General features: G+C 40.1%; 1 pseudogene; it reads right to left on the minus strand.

The window, feature by feature from the left end:
* Nucleotides 1–452: 452 nt before the first annotated feature.
* On the minus strand, nt 453–4,532 carry LOC132680546 (E3 ubiquitin-protein ligase TRAF7 pseudogene; annotated as a pseudogene).
* Nucleotides 4,533–6,034: the final 1,502 nt, after the last annotated feature.

The raw sequence follows: 6,034 nt of genomic DNA on the forward strand, positions 1-6,034 counted from the left end.
GACTAAAAAATTACTTTAAATTTCCACACTAAAATCATGTCTCACACAAATCAGCAACTCATCTATTTCACTTTATTTTTTTTTTCCATGCCCAGGCAAACACCTCAAAAGAATACTATAAACATTAACTTGTGGTTTGATCAACCTTGATGAACACTTTGTCTAACTAAACCCAATTCTAAATATTTTGTTCAGATTAAATTTAGTACATCTTTTTTTCATATTCTGTGAGGTTTTTATTTCAATCAGGAAGTAATCAAATCTATATACAGTCTAAAAACAGTAAAAGAACCCTCAGTCCATCTGAGGTAGGGACAGAGGTGGGGCAAGGAGAGCATCCAACTTGGCACCTGGAGAGAGGGATTGGGCATTGTTTTGTCAGCATTGAGGGCAGGACCAAGCAGAAGGAAGCTTGCTGAGTGTAGAGCAGGGAGGGCACTACTGGGCAGGCTGAGCCTGTCCACCTATCCCCACAAAGCTGGCAGAGATGCTGAGACTACCCATGTGGCCAGCCTGCCTCAGAAGAAGCCAACACTCAGTCTGGATTTCCTGTCAGCAAGCAAGCCGAATCTTCACAGTGCAGCCCACAGTCCCTGAGAAGAGTCAGCCCTAGGACAAAACCATCACAGTCATGTTGCACCCTGGAGACACAGCAGGAATTATGTACAGATCATGCTGCTTTTACTTCAGACCCTGAGGGACTGGTTATAGCAGGGGCTTAAGACTTGGGTCTGGTAGGGCTTCAAGGGCGTACACAGTGCCTGTGGACTGTCAGGGTCCACACCTGCTCCTTAGGTCCATGCCCCCTCCCCACATGAATGAGTTCTATGTGCCATGGACAATGTAGTGTTTTATCACATGTATAGATGTTGTTGCCAAATGTCTGTAGGATATGGATACAGTTGAGGGTCTAGATGTTCCAGATTTTCATTGGTAGGAGCCACTATACAGGTGCCTCTGGGTGACTATCAGGGCCCACACCCAATGGCTGAGGGCCATGAGCTTCTTCAACTTCAGCTGGGTGCCCAAGATGTTGCAGACCTTGATGGCCTTCAGGGAGCCTCTGAAGAGCATGCCATGTTAAGAAAACCAGCATTCACACTGCTGTCATGCCATCTTCTACAAGATGTTTCACAAGATTGTGGCACAGTCTTCTGTGTTGCTATAGAGCTTGCACCCCAGGATGTGGAATGCCAGCACAATGCCATTACGGTCCTCCAGTGTCTTCTGGCACTTATAGGTGATACATGTGTCCCACACATTGATGTTCCTGTTGGAGAAGGCACTGAAGAGCAGGTAACTTGTGGAATGGAAGCAAAGACACCAGACAGGGCCCAGGAAGAGTCCTTTGAATGGAAGATCTGCTGAAGATTATGGGATCCTTAGGATTCCCATGTTCAGGCGTGCACTGATGCAAGACAGCTGGTCATTCAACGTGGTCACACCCCTATGAAACTCCATGACACCCTTGCTGAACTTGCTCTGGATTTCATTTAGGACATCACACTTGATCTTGATGCTCTTCACCAGCTTCTCCTGCAGCTTGCCAAGCACAGAGCACAGGAAAGCATCTCCTGGATCTTCCACACTAGTACCATGTGCATTTCTGGAAGTGGTATTTTGTCAGCTGCAAGAATTCTTTCAAGCCCTGGAAGCAGCAAGTTTCCAGGTATATACCATGTGTGTCCTGGGCCTTGGTGAACCATGTACCTGTTCTTGGGGTGGGGCACTTATGCTCACACACCTTGAGGTGGGCCTCCAGGTTCATCTTAAGGAAAGGCAGGCAGCTGGGGTTTTTGAGGCACTGCACAGGTCTGTAGGCAAGGTTGCCCTTGTGGTCCTTCCAGGCACTGAGCTTAATGGATGAAGAGCTCCTTGATCTGCTCTGCCATAACAATGTTCACCACCACCATCAGCTTGGTATTGATCAGGGGACACTTCTGTGCCTGCATGGCTCATCTTTTCTTTCTTTTCTTTTTTTTTTTTTTTTGTAATTTTGTTTTATTTTTATAATTCCTTAAAACTGTAAGTATTAACTTCTAATTCATCTTAGGTTTAAACAACTGCATGGCTCACCTTTGACAGAACATGTGCCCACATGTGATGTCACAGGGTCCTAGAACACATTGCAGTACAGCTGGTGCAGGGCTTTTTTGGGGGCTGCTCTGCAAACAGCAGTGGCCCCTGCACATCCTTTGCCTCAGACAGTGAGAAAGTGGAGAGTGGGGTCATGCTGGACTCACAGTGCAGGGAGGTGACCAAACGGCAGTGTCCGAGTGGCAGAGGTACTGATAGGGGGCATGATGTCCTCCTCATCCATGGAGAATAGGCAAGCATGCTTTTGCACACATGGGTCCCATCAGCTTTCCTGATGGTGCTGACAACCAAAAAGGCAGCTTGAAGGTTATTTCCGTTCCGGTCCTGGTGGCAATGTCTGGGGTGGAAAGGTTGGCAAGTCCCTCAGAGAAGCAGTTGCAGCGGGTGCCCTTGCCTGGGCTCATGCTCTAGAGAGGCATCTAGAGTGCTCAGGTGATATTCCTCACCCACAGCTGCCCCAGGGATTTGACAACACATTCTGCCTTCTTGTGCCCCCTGGCCACTGGCCAGAAAAGGGCTTAAGTTTACCTCTAAGGATAGTTTAAGTCTTCACACTTGTGCTTTCCTCCATATTCTTATATACTGTTAAATTCCTGTTTCCTTTGATAATTACCTGTTACAGGCATAGTCCAAAAAAAAAACAAAAACAAAAACAAAAACAAAAAACAAAAAGCCTGTGTATTGCTATTTGATTCCTGTTGCTAGAATTTTTCAGTTTACAAGAATTAACTAATTATTTCTCGTCTCTGGTGCAAAACACTTAGACCTAAAGTCACATTGTGCCTTGGATTTTTAGAGTAACTCCAATAATACAGTAAGATATCTATAATTAATTATATCCAGGTAGCCCTTCCCTTCTTGCTGAGATTCCATATGAAGTGAAGGTGAGTGTGTTGGTAGTGGGTACAGAGAAGGAAGTCTTGGGAATAGTCATGGTTTCACAAATAATCTTTGTTCTCTGCTGCATAAGAGCTAGCTTTTAATTTGAAATATGATAGGCAACATAAAGTGTACATTTTCTTTTTAAATTTTTTTTAACGTTTATTTATTTTTGAGAGAAATAGAGCATGAGTTGGGGAGGGGCAGAGAGAGAGGGAGTCACAGAATCTGAAGCAGGCTCCAGGCTCAGAGCTGTCAGCACAGAGCCTGATGCAGGGCTCAAACTCACGAACTGGGAGATCATGACCTGAGATGAAGTTGGATGCTCAACCGACTGAGGCATCCAGGTGCCCTTAAAGTGTACATTTTCAATTCCAATCACTTTCCTAAGTTACTCAAATGATTTGACTTTTGAAGATCACTGTCCCACTATATACTCGTCCAACGAAAAAAGCCAATAATTTTCTTAATTCCACGCACTATTCTATAACAAAGAAATTATATGAAACACTCAACATAGATTTTACTCTACAAAATGTAAAAACACAGTATCTATCATATATCCCATCGTATATGCTTTTTATTGCATTTGGCAGCTTAATGGATCTCTATGTAACTTTGAGGTTTTTGTCTTTACCATGCAAGATACCAGCAGAGATAGTGTTTGCTTGCTCTAAGTCCCACTCCAAGTTCTAGAGAATCTCATGGCTTCAGCAGTGGGCATACATCAATTCCATTCTGATTCACTGTGTTTGTGGGAACCAGGGACAGGTAATATAATCACAATTGGTATAAGTGTCTGTGGATGGCAGCATTTTTCACAGTAAAGAGGGACATTGGCAACCATCCCGAAAGTCAAGAATATCTAATGAAAAAGAGTATGTACTTTTCATTAAAGAACAATAGTATATGTTATTTTCTTTGGTGGCACATTGGAATGTATTTGATTGATAAATGTAAGGGTGTTTTGTGATAAAAGATTACACAGTATAAAATTTGATAGGACTGTTGAGAAATGAGCACTGATTGTGTTGATGATTGCCAGCAGTAACTCATGTTAGAAAGTAGTACCTGAGTTCACAGAAAAGGAGGTTGGTGGTTCCAAGGAAAAACAGAAGTGGTCAATTATTTTCTGTGTACTCATCCAATCAGGTTGATTCTAAGAAGAGTAAATTTGTTGCTCATATTCATAATTGCTGACCTTTTGAGTGAAAATAACTTTTTAATAATGCCCTGTTACAGGGGCACCTGAGTGGCTCAGTTGGTTGAACATCCAACTTCTGCTTAGGTCGTGATCTCACGGTTCATGGGTTTGAGCCCTGCATCAGGCTCTGTGCTGACAGCTTGGAGCCTGGAGCCTGTTTCAGATTCTGTGTCTCCCTCTCTGCCTGTCCCTGCTCACAGTCTGTCTCTTGCTCTCTTGCTCTCTCTCTCAAATAAATAAACATTTAAAAAAATAAAATAATAAAATAATGCCCTGTTACATATACATTCAAATAAGGTATTCAGCCCTGGAAGATGAGGAAATTTCAGTTACTCTCTTACCTTCCAGGCATGTCTTCGATTTATATATATCCAATTAATCAAGAAAGTACAAAACAAGGACATGTAATTTACTACAATTATTCTTTTTTAATGATTTGAATGTTTTTATTCATCAAGTTCTCTGACAATTTAAAAATAATTTCATAATAATAATTCATTGTATATATACATACGTGTGTGTGTGTGTGTATATATATATATATATATATATATATATATATGGTCTTGTAGCTTAGTTTTTCTTTCATAATAATAATTCATTGTATATATATACACGTGTGTGTATATATATACATATATATATATGTATATATATAGTCTTGTAGCTTAGGTTTTCTTTTTTTAATTTTACTTTCTTTGAGTGAAAATTTAGATATATTATCCCAAAAGGGAAAACAGAAATAATGGTCCTTTAGGTCACAATTCAGTAAGTGAAAGTCAGGTTTTCTCGTCAAGTTTTATTTTAGAAACTCTCTTTAGGAATAACAAATTATTTGAAAATAGTGACAAATAAAGATGTATAAATAGCTAATGACTTGGTTGTTTTAACATATGTTTTTTTCCCCTAGCACCAGAAAGCTATTTACCAAGAGTCAAGCTTGGGAATCAAGATGCAGAAATGATTAACAGATACTGTCTTTCATTTTGAAACTTAAAGGCACAGGATAGATAAATGAATATCTAATTATGAGATTTCTGGTAGTTTACAAAGGGCATAGTGATCTCTTTTATATCATGAAGATAGTAATAATTCATTCAGTTATTTATTCAGCAAAGATTTCTGAGCATCCACTGTTTCTTTGGGAAATTTGCTAGATGCAAGCATAGATTGGCAACTAAGACAGGAAAAATATTTTCCCTCAAAAAACTTACAACTAATAAAATTTACCATGTTTCATACAATTGTTAAGAAGAAGAATTGATAATGTCTGTGAACTTTCCTCTTCAATTAAAGGAAAATTAGTTTCAAATATGTTTATGGTATTTAACCTATTTAAACATATGCATTCTTTTTTTTTTAATTTTTTTTAATGTTTATTTATTTTTGAGACAGAGAGAGACAGAGCATGAATGGGGGAGGGTCAGAGAGAGGGAGACACAGAATCTGAAACGGGCTCCAGGCTCTGAGCTGTCAGCACAGAGCCCGACACGGGGCTCGAACCCACGGACCGCGAGATCATGACCTGAGCCGAAGTCGGCCCCTTAACCGACTGAGCCACCCAGGCGCCCCTAAACATATGCATTCTTATGCACTCTACTGAAAATACAGTCAGGGTAGTGCAAAATAGTATTGCTAATTTATTAATAATTTACTAATATTTTAACTTTCAACTTATTACATTCAGAATTCCAGAATATTGAAAATGTGAAACTCAGGTGTTTGACTAAGGCTACACAATTACTAAATTCATATTTATGGCAACATTAAACATTATAACAATTTAAATTTTTTACAATCTCAGTGCAAACTCAAACTACAAATACAAACGTTTACATGTTCACCTTCAAACAG

The sequence above is a fragment of the Panthera onca genome, chromosome A1 (genome assembly GCF_046562875.1).
Source record: "Panthera onca isolate mPanOnc1 chromosome A1, mPanOnc1 haplotype 2, whole genome shotgun sequence".
NCBI classification, from domain to species: Eukaryota; Metazoa; Chordata; class Mammalia; order Carnivora; family Felidae; genus Panthera; species Panthera onca.